Genomic DNA, 15,329 nt, shown 5'->3' on the forward strand with positions numbered 1-15,329 from the left:
CAACATAATCTTTAAATTTAGGGGCGGACATTAGCAACTTTTTTTTTTTGTATGGGGACCGACCCAGTCTAGTGCACATACGAGTAAGTTGGAATGCGAAGCAACTCGTTTACAATGAACACAAACACGCTTGCATACGCATATTTGCACAAATATAAATATATGTATGTATGTATGTATAAAAATACATTAGCATAGCATAATCCGAACAGGAGCGGTACATAGTTACTTACATACAAGCATGCCTTATTCTTGTTCTGTTTGTGCTACTGTTTACATACTTACTAATACTCAGACCTTTCTCACGTTTACTCATATAAGTATGTATATATATGTGTGTGCCTTAAATGACATGTTAAATCCACAAAATGTTGGCATGGGTAAATAAGTAAGTACGGAAACGATACTTTCGCTTGACAGGTGTAAACTTTATACGCGAAACTTTTTTGTACAAATATTTATAAAACGCTTACCTTATTCTCATACACGGGCTCAAACTTCTTTACCCACACTTACAAGTATATTTAGCTCATTTTTCTTTTGTCACAAATTGTTACTCATACGCCTAGCGGTACCATACATATGTATATTTTCTGGCTATTTATGTAGTATAAAATAAATAGACCCTTTTAAAAGGAGGAGGTGAATCGAGTTCAAGACAACACAAGCCTTATGGCATAGAACAAAAATTATGGACCGATTTGAAGAAGATTATAGACTAGCGAGTTGCGCGCGCTAGCTCTATTATAAAGACTAGCCGGTCACAGTGATCCGCGACTTCGCAAATTTCGTAGGTTTCATTTTTCGAAAAAAAAGTTTAACTTTTGTTTGTATTTTAGAGATATTTACAACAAGCATCAAATAAAAATGATCCCAATTCCAAACATTTTAATTTCAATTTCTAGAATAGTTTTTGGTATGCAGTTTTGAAGTTGCTAAAAAAATCACGTTGATTTCTGATAATTTTTCTAGTGACGGTATGACTCATTTTCTTCCGTACAAATTAATTTTTTATGTGGAAAAAGTGCATAACATCGTCAGAAAAAAAAATTATCAAAAATCTATGCGATTATTTAGCAACTCCAAACTGTCACTTTATTGTACTATATAAAAATATTCCGACGTTTTGTTAACCTTCTCCATTTTTGAGGTCGGTTAAAAGGAAAATTAACCAAACTTGCTAAAATGTCTCTTCCCTATTTATGTTCTCGCTACCGCACTGTCAAAACAAAAATTTCAACTTAATTAACAAAAAACAAGTAAGAAAGTCTAAGTTCGGGCGGAGCCGAACATTAAATACCCGGCGCAAGTATTAAATATATGTTTTCCACCTTTCCGAAAGCTACCGCTACATGATAAGCCGGGGTGTAAACATTTTAAGTAAATTAGCGTCCTTAAATTTCGAAATATTGCAGTTTCAAGCATATCTGAAATTTACCGTTATATGAAAAGCGGCCTCAATTTTAGTCCGATTTCAACAATTTTCAACGGTTTGCTTTTATGTGGCAAGCACAATAACCATACCGAGCTTGGTACAAATTGCTAGAACGGTTAGCGAGATACATATATGTGATCACAAGTGGGCGGTGCTACGCCCATTTTCCAAAATTTTGTCATAAACGTATTTCTTGGTAAAGAATTGTTGCAATTATCAATTTTGAATAAATTAGCTTCAATATTTACTGATTTATCGAAGATTTTGTATTTCTCGAAATTACCGTTATATGGGATGTGGGCGTGGTTATTGTCCGATTTTAGAAATTTTCGGCCAGTTGGTATGCTGTACCAGGACCAACAACTGTGCCAAGTTTGGAAGAAATTGGTGCAGCGGTTACCAAGAAATACACATGTAACCATAAGTGGGCGTGGCTACGCCCATTTTCCAAAAATTTATAATATTCATGTTTTCCGTCTGAAACTCATTGTAAGTATCAATTTTGAGTGAATTAGCTTCAGTAGTTACTAAAATATCGCAGTTTCTTAAAATTACCGATATATGGGAGGTAGGCGTGGTTATTATCCGATTTCGCCCATTTTCAATACCATCTGTCCCACGCCCAAAAGAAGTTCACGTACCAAGTTTCGTTAAGATATCTCAATTTTTACTCGAGTTATCGTGTGCACAGACGGACGGACGGACGGACAGACAGTCACCGCTTAATCGATTTCTCTTTTCATTCTGATCATTTATGTATACATTTGTCTATATCTATCTCGATTCGTTTTGCCTGTTACAAACAACCATTATGTGAACAAAGTTATAATACCCTTGTGCACAAGTGCGCTCGGTTATAAAAAGTTGAGTGGGTATGAAACGAAAAGGGTTCCAAAACTAGATATTTATTTGGAAAACAATTTTTAAGAGGGTTGCCACCTGTTAAAAAAGTTAAAGACAAATAAATAGTAAGTAAAAAAAGCGAAATCAGTTGAAAAACGATTTATTTCAAAGAAACCTTTATTTCGTAAATATTTTTTAAGAGAGTTGCTACCTGTTCAAAAAATTGTAATACATTTAAATGGCCACTTAAATAAAATATCAAACGAGAATGCTTTTAAGAAAGCTGTTTCTATTTCAAAAGTGCTTTTAAAGAGAGTTGCTACCTGTTCAAAAAGTTTAAATAAATTATAAATAACAAGGCAGTGTCTTCAACGAAAATATTTTTTACGAAGGTTGCCACCTCTTCAAGAAGGTAAAACTTAAAAAATCTGTTAGATAGAATATTTTAATATAGATGTCAAGCAAGAGAACTTTTAAACAAAGCTGTTTCTGTTTCGAAAATAATTTTAAGAGGGTTGCCACCTGTTCAAAAAGTTTAAATAAATTTAAATGATCAGTTAGATAAAATATTTTAAAACGACTATCAAACGGGAGTGGTTTTAAGAAGGCTGAGTCTATTTCGAAAATATTTTGTGTGTGTTGCCATCTGATGAAAAAGTTAAAATATATTTAAATGACCATTTAGATAAAATATTTGATTATTTGTATCAAACGAGAGAGCTTTTAAGAAAGTTGTCTCTATTTCAAAATTATTTTGACGAGCATTGTCACCAGTTTAGGAATTTAAACAAATATATTTGACAAGTTAAATTAAATCCTACTAGTATTTTAAATGTGAAAGTTTGTGAGCGAGCATGTGAGTAAACTCGACATTTAATTACTCGTAGATTACGACCTGGACTAACATATAACATATTTTTTTAGAGTGTTGCCAACTGCTTAAAAAGTTCGATTTTATTGAAAACTTGTAGCAGTGTAAAGGCCTTGTAATTTGCGTTATATTGTAGTAATCAAAGCGCCGTGTAATATAATTCATGTGCACAAACATTAATCTGGCAACACTACCAATACTTATTAAGCGAAAATATGTACATGGTAATACATACCTCAAGCAAATAAATGACTTTACTTCATGAAATTTCTACAAATTCTAAATTCTTGAAAATTTGTATTTGAAAACTGAAATTCAATTTTATTATTAAGTTAAATGAAGTATTAGATTATGGTTGGCCAACGAAAACGGTTTAAGAAAACTTTATTTTGAAAATTTTTTGCAGGTGGTTGCCTCCTGTTTAAAAATCAAATTCATTCATTCATTTTTTTCAACAGTTTTTCTTCTTCATTTTGAAAATATTTTGAAGAGGGCTGCCACCTGTTTATGATAAATGAAATTTGATGAAATATTAGAATATGGATGACAAACGAAAGTTTTCTTTTGACAGTTTCGAAGAGCGTGTCGCCTGTAAAAAAAAAATCAATGAAATTAAATTTAAGTCAACATCTATTAATTATATTTAAGCTAAATAAATATACCAATGAGATATTGATATAAAAAGTGTTGGTATATGCTTTTTTCCGACACACTTTTCAAAAGAATAGCCAACTATGAAAGTAATTAAAAAATATATGAATATATATTTTAGGGACTAGCTACGAAATGTAAGTGGTTTTCTTTTTATATTGAAATATCCAATTTAGTTGAAATTCCATACAATGCAATATAAGCAATTTTTTTAAATAAAATTTAATAATTTCGAAGATATAATTTATTTTCTTTATTGTTGCATTTGAAATCATAACGTTAAACCGAACATCGTGCGAGCAAAAGCTAATATGCAAAGAACTGAATAACAAAAAAAAAAAAAAAAAAAATTCTTAGAAATAACCGAAACAGATTTTTTAAATTCTACACAATATCCTTTCACCTGTGTCTGCATACGAATTAGCCGTCTCACATCCGGCTCAACGCCGCGAAATACGCAATGCGCGATTTAAATGTTTTCCTTAAAAAAAACAAAAAACAAAAGCTAACTAGCAAAGGTTAGCCGGATTATTTAGCTTTGCGCATTCGAATACAAAAATATTTTCAAACATTTTACGGCTTTTATTTGCCATCTTTCCCTGCTTTTGTTTTGCACTTTTTCGTCGCGAATTATCGAAATTGTGTTACGCCATTTGCCATTTGTCAGCATTTTTGCTACGTGATTATGCGGCGCGGCACGATTTTGGTGCTTAGATTAGCGTTAGCGTGCACATGTTTGCTACAGCACACACATACACCTACATACATATATATGTACATATGTATGTATATGCATATGCATTAGTTGGCCGCTAGAAGTATAAATGTGTTGGCAGGCATTTTATTACCGCAGTAGTCGCACTTTGTACGCTTCAAATTGCCATGGATTAGGCCAATCACACTCACACTCACACACACGCATGAGCTAAAATAAAATGGCTGTGCACCGCTTTAGCTTTTGCCATCAACGGCGCATTACACGCTTTGTAAAATACCTTCCATACATGTGAAAAATTTTCTATGTTTGTATGTTTTAGCTAAAACTGCGCATTTACATTCACATTTACTTGGTTGTATTTGTTGTTATGGCGCGGCGAATGCATTGAATTATTTAAATTTTCATTTTTCACGTTCTCTATGACATTTTTATAGCTTGATACGTGCGTGTACTCACACACACACACATACAAACATACACATGTACATATGAATGCTCACTTTGCTGTGGCAAAGCCTACAAACGCAACTGTCGCATATAAATTTTCCGATTTTCATAATAAATGAGTCACACATAGCCGAAACGGCGGCAGCGGCAAAAGCAGCGCCGACCGTAGTTTAACATTTCGCCACTTTTGTTCGCTTCTAATCGCGGATTAAACGCGTCAGCACAAATGTCAATAAAAGGGGTTAAAGTGAAATTTATGTGCACCTCATCTGCGTTTATTTTATTATTACCTTTTTTTTTGTGAGTAGACTGCGTGCGCAATGAAATATTTTGTGCATTACGAAGTTTTGTGAAGTCGAAATGAAATATGAATTAACATGCAAATGTTTTCCTTATTTGTACAAATGCGGGCAATGCATTTACTTTGTGGTGGCAAAATGCTTTTAATTAGAAGTATGTAACTGTTCAATAAATTGGGCGCAGTTTTTGGTGATTTTAAAACTAGACATACATACATACATACCTACATTCGTTCTCGGTTAACTAACAACTTGAAATAATTTTTTGGCTAGCTAAAACATAAACACACTTTTTTGTTAATTTTAAATTTTGGTAAAATAAAAATTTTAAATAAGTTTTTTCGCAAATTTTAAATGAAGCATAATTACTTAATAATTTTAAAATGTCGGAAATATTTGTTTGGTAAATTTAAAACTTGAAATCATTTTTTTGTTAATTTTAAATCTGAACAGAAATTTTTGGTAAAGTAAAGATTTAAAATAATTTTTTTAAATTGCAAATTTAAAATAAAGCAAAATTACGTAATAATTAAAAACCGGAAATATTTGTATGGTAAATTTTTAATTTCAAATAACTTTTCTGTAATTTTAAATCTGAACATAAAGTTTCGGGAAGCTAAAAATTGAAAATAAGTTTCTTGTTAAATTCAAAACGGTGCATAGTTTTATAATAATTTTTGAAATCCGGTTATATTTTTATGGTAAATTTAAAATTGAAAATAATTTTTCTGTAATTTTAAATCTGCACATGAACTTTTACGAAAAATAAAAATCGATAACTAGTTTTTTGTTAAATCTAAAACGGAGAATAATTGCGTAATCATTTTCAAAAACTGGAAATATATTATTACAGACGGCTTCACCAGCAATTTAAAAGGAAAATGATTTTTTATTTTCTGTCAATTTCCATATAAAATTAAAAAAATTAAATTCATTTTCCACTTAAATTGCTTTCGTGAAATTGGCTGTTAGTGTAGTAAATAAATAAAAAAAATTAACATTATTATAAAGTTATTTTAAATCTGTATATGCATTTTTGATTAAATAAAAATTGAAAATATGTTTTTGGTAAATTGAAAATTTAGCTTAATAATTTTTAAATTTTAATTATTTCATACTTTTTATGCAACTACAATGATGTAGTTTTTAATATGCCCATCAATAAACAATTATAATGCTATACTAACATCATTCGACAATAAAAAACCAAGATTTTTGTTTTAATTTTGAATATTTAAGTCTTGAAGGAAAATTTTGGTTATATTTGGACATGAATTTCTAGTGAACTAAAAACGATACATATAATTGTTTAGATACTTAAAAGCTTATTTAAAAGTAAGACACGCATTCTTTTTTGTGAAATAAAAACTGGACGTAAATTTTTGTTAAATAAAAAAATTAACACTGGAAGCACTTTTTTGGTAAATTAAAAACTATTGGTCTAGTAATTTTTTGTTTATGCAACTTTCTATCATTTTCAGGGTAATTTTTTCTGACCGTGGGATTGGAATGAAATTTTGTATTTTCTAACAAGGTAATGAATTACATGGTGTAACAAAAAAATGGTTGCATTTACTTTTTATGTCATGTCATATTGGCATTAGAAGAATTTCAAATGCACCCCGAAATCTGAAGTTATGGTAAAAAAATTGATTTATGAGCCAAAATGCTTAAGATTCGGACACTTTGTGTTAAAATTACAGCCTATACTTTTACTAAACCCATACCTACTTATTTGCCTAAACAAACTAGATTTTCCCCGTTTTAAAAGGAACTATTCGAGACCTTTGTTATACAAAAAAATCTCCGAGTTATAAAAATGTAATTGCAGATGGGTTTCTAATTTAAGTACAAAACGTGTAAGCGAGCTAAAATTTCTAGCAAATTTTTACATATTTACTAAATAACAACAAAATTTCTTAATCCCAAGGAATTAATATATTCTGATATATAAATGTACATATGTATGTAAATATATGCAGATGTAACTACACATAGCTAATAAAAACGTAAAAAAGCTTTTTTGTAGTAAATGCATTTCGGTTTCAGAAATTTACAATTCTGCAGTGGTGCAATCAAATTGCAATCGCGTCGCTAGAGACGTGACTACACAAAAGACAGATGGATACATTGCGAAACATAAACAATGCATCGAACTCAGCTGTGCTGGCCTCAACACATACGCTTAGATATATACACGGATTTAGTATAATACAATATTGCCCAGTAAACCAAAAATATTGGGTATTTTGGTTCTTCGCATCCTAGAGACTTCCTCTTAACGTCGTTTTGAAGCTAAAGAAACGGGCTATGCATAAGGTGGTCAAGATTGTCCTAAACCTAACTTAGCTATTAACAGTTGAACTTTTTGAAGATGATTTGCATAGTGAAGACTAATAAATTAGGGATTTAAAATTATACCATCGTATTCCTTGTTTGATTCTCTGTAAAAAGCATGTTTCAAAAAATTGTGCCTTTTTCATGAACTATTTTTAAAATTATTTTTTTTATGACGAGCTGGTTTTTTCTTGTGAGAGTCAACAATTCTTTGTAATTTGTTTTCGAAAACTTATGATGAGAGATATTTAGCAAGCTGTTAAACATCGGGTTTTTGCAAGAAATTAAATTTTGTTACAGATCCCGATAGAATACTTATCCAGGCATAATATTTGTACGGCAAGTTTTATCTTTTAGGCGACAAACCCCTAGAAATGGGGTAGGACTAAAGTTGGCAAAACGCAGATTTTATTGCGGATTTATCGCTTCGGAGAATATCGCTTCGTTAACAACATGTGTTCCACAACTTTTTCAATCAAGGAATATTCTAGAAATGGAAGTGGCTATATTAAAACCAAAGTTCAAAAATTTAGACTTTTTTGTGGATTTCGCCAGAATATCAGAGGAGGGATTGAAAAAGTTGTGGATAGGTCGTTTTGAAGCTTACTTCAAGAAGCCACGCAAAAAGCAAATTTCGAAGTTCGTTAGAGGATTGATGTATTCCAGAAAATTATTCTTCGGAAACTTTTACTAGGGGTCTTCTCATGGCAAAAGTTTCATGCCAACAACGTAAATCTCTAAAAAACTAAAATCAAAAAGCCACAAAAATCTTGTTTTTTTTAAGAAAAGTTTTTTAAAATTGTGTTTGGCTGTTATCCTTTCTTGGCATAGATTTTTTGTGCTGCATGCGTAATACATATGTGAGCTACGACGAGCGTTTTTCATACCTCAGGGAGCAAGTTTCACCGCCTTCCTGTCTTCTTTCTAAAACGCTAGAATACCTCAGAGCTTTCTAACTGCCACTACGCCTACTCGAATGCAGACCATTCACGACTGGCTTTCAATGCGGGAAAGCGTTTTCAACAACGTTGTCGCCAAAGCTATTATCAATTTCTTACTAGAAAACTATAAATAAGAATTTCAAACCATTTTCTGAGTTCGTCAGTCTATTTCTTGCTTAATAATCTATGTATAGTATATGTATGTAGATACAGAGATAAGAGGACCACCAAATACGTGTCAAAGGCTCTCCGTAAAGAGGGCATCTCTTCCCACTCCCGATGAGCTTTGGGGAAATGAACCTCAGTTACTTGAGGAGCTTCGTTGCTGACGATCATTTGTGTCTACGATTGCCCCAACATCGGAGGCAGCCCGCTGACCTATCCTAACCTAACCTAGAAAACTCAGTACAGCAATTTCAACAATGTTATTTGTGCTTAGAAATCTAAGACTATCTCTACTATGCTGGAAGAAAAAAAATATATATGTGATAAACAGCAATAAGAATTGGAGAACCCCTTCAGAGGTATAGCGGATATCGCAGATAAAACCCTAAATAGAAATGCTTAAGTTCTTCTCTTAGCTCATTATGACTCAGCTTATAACTATATTCAGATACTTAATTTCTCGCCATTTTTTGCTCTTTTTTGCTAAGAAAGATTTGTAAGCGCCAGGCTATTCATAGCATCAGCTTCTGCCACTTCCTTTGCATACAAGTTGCCTAAGTAGTTCAACGTAATATCTCAGCGATCCCGTCGTTGAAAGGATTTCACTCTGCTGAAAGGCACATATTTCGAACAAAAAAAAAAATCATTACTTTTAACCAACGCCCGCGGTATTGCTTAGTGGGATTTTCACACATACCTAAAAAAACAAAATATCACTATACCACAGCAAAAGATACATGGGTATGAATGTATGTATGTATGTACTATCCCTGCAAAAAATTGTGCGACTAATCTCTAAAGAGAGTATTCCGAGATTACTCTCAATCGGGTACAATTGGGCATTAATTAGTCCCAACTAGTCTCATACGGGTACTAATGGAGGTCAATTAGTCTCGACCCATACCTTGTGGGTATAATTGGAGATCAATTAGTCCCCAACACATCTCTAACGGGTACTATTAACGATTTAATGATATGTACGCACTTAGTCAATGAAATTTCATGTGCGGCGTTGGCACACAGAGAGAGTATTCGCCTAACAAAATTGAGCACCCCGGTTCGAATCTCAGCAGGCGAAAATTTTTATTTTTATTTTTTAAAAGTGACTAGTCGCTTTTTATACCCTTTCGGGTATAAATGTGAACAATTAGTCTCTTCATAGGACATGCTCGAACAAAAACGATCAGTTTATTCCATATAAAGAGATCAAAAGTGGTATTAGTCGCATGCTCCTTTGCGATTGCTCCCGGAGTCATCCCGGATTAGTCCAATTTTTTGCAGGGATGTGTATGTAGTGGCAAGCGCACATACCAACACATGGTCACAAAAGCAATCAGAATATTTATATGTACACGCTACCGAAGCTACAAGATTTTGCATTATTATAAACGTATGTACTTCTTCTTTTGGCATTCACTTTTAGCAAAACACGCGTTATCCCGCAGCCAGCAGAAGCTTTGCAAGACTTATACAACAAACGTGCAATATATTATTAAAATCGCACGCACACACACTCACACACAAACCCAAGTGTATGTCAAGCGTATATAGTTGGCAATTTTTTTTTTTTTTTCGTTGACGACTACCGCTATGCGCCACCACCTACATACATACATGCGAACGCCCTCATGCAAGTATGCATTCCGCCTTAACGTATGCTATGCGCGGCAACTTTCATGTACATACATATGAATGTAGCTTTTTATGTTGATTGCATTGTGTTGCTAGTGCTGCGGGGCTAGTAGCTAGCAACATAACACATCCATAGGTAGCGCATTCGTATGCAACGCCCACGGCCAGCAGCAGCAGCAGCATCGCCACATTTGCTATTTGCCACAGCTTGCTGCGCTCGCTACAAATGCGTTTCGTGCTACTGCTGCTGCTTACGCAAACATTTGCGGTTTCGATGGGATTTTTATTTTATTTTGTTTTTTTTTTTATATTTTGTTCGTGTATAGTTTCTTTTAATGCTCATCGACGGGATGCGCAGTGAAGCATTTCTTGTATTTACTTCATTTCTTTCGCCTTATTTTATTCCTTTGTATAAAAATTGCTTTCTTTCTGTCTTTCGTTCTTGACTGTAAAGCCATTAAAGTGTAATATATTTTGAGCAACGTCACAGTGAAATGGTGCGGGAGCTGCGAGCAGTAGCCTCATCTGATGTTGCTCCTTGCGTCTGTGGTTGACTACTTTCGAGCAGCAGAAGGATTACATTTCGTGTGCAGCGCCAAGGAAGTCAACATTTGAAATTTTAAGTGTGTGCGCGGCTGCAAGTAGCATTACGCGGGTGAAGATACACACATACATACATAAATACATAAGAAAACGCCTATTGATATGCAATAGTTGAAACCGACAATGCCGTTGTTCACTTAAGCAAGTGTTACTACTTGTTACACCCTATAGAGAGCGCTCAAGTCATTTGAATGTGAGCAAATAAAACCCACTCGATTTCAAAGTAATACCGGGAATGAAATTTTTTGTTGAAACTGTAAGTTATTAAACAGCTGGCTAGTGAAAATGGAGTTGGTTTAGTACTTACTTTTTTCACTTTCTTCTTCACAAGCAGAGGTGTCTGTTGAACTCTTGCCAATTGGGCGTCGCGTAGTGCCGCCTATAAAAGCCTGAAAAGTTCTTAACACTTTCGTTGCACGCCAATATTTTAATATTTCATATATGTACATAACTTTTGTATAATTCGGGTACCGTAACGGTATAATAAAACTTTATAATAAAAAACATATTTTAGCCTTTAAAACTAATTTTCTCTTTTTCTGTTCAAATTAACCGTTATATTACGATTTTATTTCTTCGATAAAAAATAATCGCTAATTTTGAATTTTCGTTCTTTTTTCGAACATATTATTTCCGTTATTTTTAGATTTAATTTTTTAATTCATAAACCTTTAAATCGGTCCTAAAAAGGTTATGATGACGTAATGATTAAAAATTATAGAAAAATTAAAAATTCTAAACAACGATTTTTTTTTTATTGAAGAAATATAAATATATCTGATTTTATTTTTTCGATAAAAATATAATCGCTGATTTTGAATTTTCGTTTTTTTTTCGATCATATTATTCCCGTTATTTTAAGATTTAATTTTTTATTTCATAAAACATTTAAATCGGTCATAAAAACGTTATGATGACATAATGATTAAAAATTATAGAAAAATTAGAAACGATTTTTTTTTATCGAAGAAATATAAATATATAAATAAAGCTTTTTCAAAAGTCTAAAAATATAAATCTTTATACTCGACGCTTATTTTCGGTGTCTGGTATACTTTAATTAAATTCGACCTCACGAACCTCTGGCAGCCCCCTTCAAAATATTTTCAAGCTAAAATCTTCCTAAACCCCTTTCGTGTGACAGCCGTATTTTGATCCATATTTTAATTACCTAATAACCCTAATTCAGGTTGAATTTAACCTTTTTAAACAGGTGGCAATCCTCCCTAAAATTTTTTAATTAAATTATTTGTAGTTCACTCAAGATTTTAAATTTTTTAATTCGATTTCTAAGAGAAATTTTTAGTATGCTATTTTGTAGCTCAATAATTTTTAGTATAATAAAGTGCAAGTTTAAAGTCGCTAAAAATAACGGATGAACAAAATTTATTTTTTATATGGAAGAAAATGCACAACACCCGCGACTTGAAACTTCCACTTTATTATACTAAAAATTAATGAGCTAAAGAACTGCATACTAAAAGTTTTTCTAAAGAAAATTTTGATGCAGTTTGTTCGGTATTTCTCGAGTTTGGTATGAAATTAAAGAAATCTATTCTTGTGGTTTTGGTTGTTGAATGAATTATATTTTTTATAAAAAAATAAGAACAGTTTGGTATGGAAAATATAAATAAATGAAATCGTCAAAACGGTGGAGGGTTCATATTTTTGATGCTGACTGTATATATTTTTTATGTATGTTACCGGATAACTTTAGACCGCGCTAACCTTTAGCGATAATTCTTCTATTTGTCGGAAAGACCCTTCCTTCCTGGTTCCAGACCTATGTGGTTTGGTTCTGATCATTGGATCATGAAGAAATGAACGGTACTCCCAAAATTTTTCCTTGAGCATTGAAGTCCGTTGTTTTTTTTTTTTGCTTAAAAATTACTAGTTACTCAAATATTAACAGTTTTTCTCATTTATTGTATGCTCATGCGAGCGCCTCTCTAATGGTCCCCTTAGCTGGCCGCCCTAGTCTAAAGTGTTTAGTTAGAGAGTTATCCCTTTTTCCTATCTTGAATATAAAATAAAAGTTACTCGAGCTCTCCTCAACACTAGGACTAATTGTGTGATGACTTTCCTCTCCGGGGTTCTTGTTCCAATCAAATGAGCTCAATTTCCGTCTTACTCTGGCTTGCGGGTAGATACTTCTAGCAAAGCACAAGACTGATGAGGTTGGTGTAAACCGATGATGGGCATAAACGCGCGCAGAGCAAGAGCTCTCTCTGTTCATCGCTGGTCTAAATTTTCGCTTCACCATCTCCATAGTCTGGGCGTATGACGAAAGTCTATCGCACTACCTTTGTAAATATATACCGTCCATTAGCTGGTTACTAGGTTGGTCTTTATTTTATCCTATACTTAGATTTAATGAAGCCCTGTATCTACAGGAGTAGATTCTATGTTATCGGAGAAGCTTACCGTCTGCGCCTTCCTAATTGCTTTATTGTATGCTTACCATTGTAGGCCTTACCAAGCTGCTTTCGTATACCTTTTCTGTCCACTAAGAGGTAGTGCCGGCTGTTGTTAAAGGCAAATATTATGGGGTCAACAATCTATTGCTCGGCTTTAGCTATCTATGTACATAGGTTTACAGTCTTAGGGGTTAAAATTTCTTTTTTTTTAATTTTGTTCTAAACCTAGATATGTACTTTTCTTTGCCATCCCAATTCCCAATTCCAACACTCTCAATTGGCCGCACTCAGTGGGTTGCTCCCTTTTTGCAACAGAAAAAAATCGGCTCGCAATGTAAAGGGTATACAAATTCGACACCAGCACTTGAGGGTAGCTTTATTTTTTCACTGCAATGCTGTTTCTTACATCTTTTATTACATCTCCCCACTTTTTTATTTTCGCATGCCATTTCAACTCAATTTCTGCTTACTTATGTACATATACATATGTATGTATATGTATTTTATGCTTTTAAAACCAAATGTTTCCATTCCCATAAATATCCTCCAGTACATTAAGAATTACGCAAATAATTTATCTATGAAATGCAAATATTTTTGCTGTCGCATATTTTATTTGTACGTGCGAAAAAAAGCAGCGAACACCAAAAAAAAAAAGAAAAGAAACATTTCAAAGCGAAAACCAAAAGCAGGCGAAATTAAAATGACCTGCGGGTGTTTAAAAGAGCTGCACTCTTTCGTGTTTGTATTTTTCAACCTCGACCGCCTCAAAAGTTGATTAAATTTATGTATGTATGTATGCTTGCATAAATATATAAGTATACTCACATACGTACATATTTTCATATTAAATAAAAGCGAAGAAAATTAGGAAACTGTAGCTACCGCGGCTACGCTGGTCGCTTATGAAGATATATAGCGAATTTCAAATTTCATGGAATGCATTCGTTTTTTCATTGGGATTTTTTTCCTTTGCTGCTTACCTACAAGCAATTTTGTACCACGTGTTGCGCTATTTTTAGTATTCCTGCACGCAGACTTTGATTGTAGAAGTTTTTACGTGTATTTATGTATGTTGGTGTGTTTGCGCTGTTGCTGTTATGTCCTGCAGCGTTTCAATTTGATCAAAGCGCATTCGCATGTGGTGACAACAATCCAACAGCATCACTCACCGACACGCACCTACTTACAGTGACTCAAACAAATGACCACGTGTAGATTTTCTTCAAGTATTCATAATGTTTTTCAAGCCAATTTTTTGTTTGTTATTTTTATATTAAAATATCGTCTAAGCTTTAACCAAAACCGTGTAAATCACAGTTTCAAACTTTATAAAAAATTTGGGAAAAATCTTCAACAAATTTTCATCAAAATTTCAGCTTTTTGTTCTGAATTTTTAGTAAATTTTTTAGTATGCAGTTTTATAGCCCATACAATTTTAGTCAAATAAAGCGCAAGTTTCAAACGGCTAACGGCTCGCGTTGATTTTTGAGATTTTTTTTTTGGAGGCTACTTTGTCGGGTTTTTAATATAACAAGCGCAATTTACAAAAACTTGCGTTGATATTTTTAAATTTTGTTGCTCACGGTCTCCAGCGTTTTATTTCATAAGAAACTCATATTTATATGAAAAAAAAGTGCAAAAATCCGTCATCAAAAGAAAAAATTCTCAAAAATCAACGCGAGCCGCTAGCCGTTTGAAACTTGCACTTCATTGATTGGACTAAAATTGTATGGGCTTTAAAACTGCATACACAAAAATGTTCAAAAAATTCAGAAGAAAAAGTTTATATTTTGATGCAAATTTTTTGAATCTTTCAAAATTTTTTATAAAGTTTGAAACTGTGATCTACACGGTTTTTCTTAAAGTTTAGACGTTATTTTTATATAAAACTAAAAAAAATTACCTCGAAAAATATTACGAATATTTGAAGAAAACCAACACGTGGTCATTTGTTTGAGTCACTGTAC

At 32.9% G+C, this 15,329-nt stretch overlaps 1 protein-coding gene across 4 annotated transcripts in view; it reads right to left on the reverse strand.

The window, feature by feature from the left end:
• LOC118746330 (SEC14-like protein 2) overlaps positions 1-15,329 on the reverse strand; it is an 80,577-nt gene that overhangs the window by 23,488 nt on the left and 41,760 nt on the right. The gene's annotated exons all lie outside the window — the stretch shown is intronic.

Source organism: Rhagoletis pomonella, unplaced genomic scaffold (genome assembly GCF_013731165.1).
Source record: "Rhagoletis pomonella isolate Grant_MI unplaced genomic scaffold, Rhpom_1.0 Rhpom_scaffold_00010, whole genome shotgun sequence".
Classification (NCBI taxonomy): Eukaryota; Metazoa; Arthropoda; class Insecta; order Diptera; family Tephritidae; genus Rhagoletis; species Rhagoletis pomonella.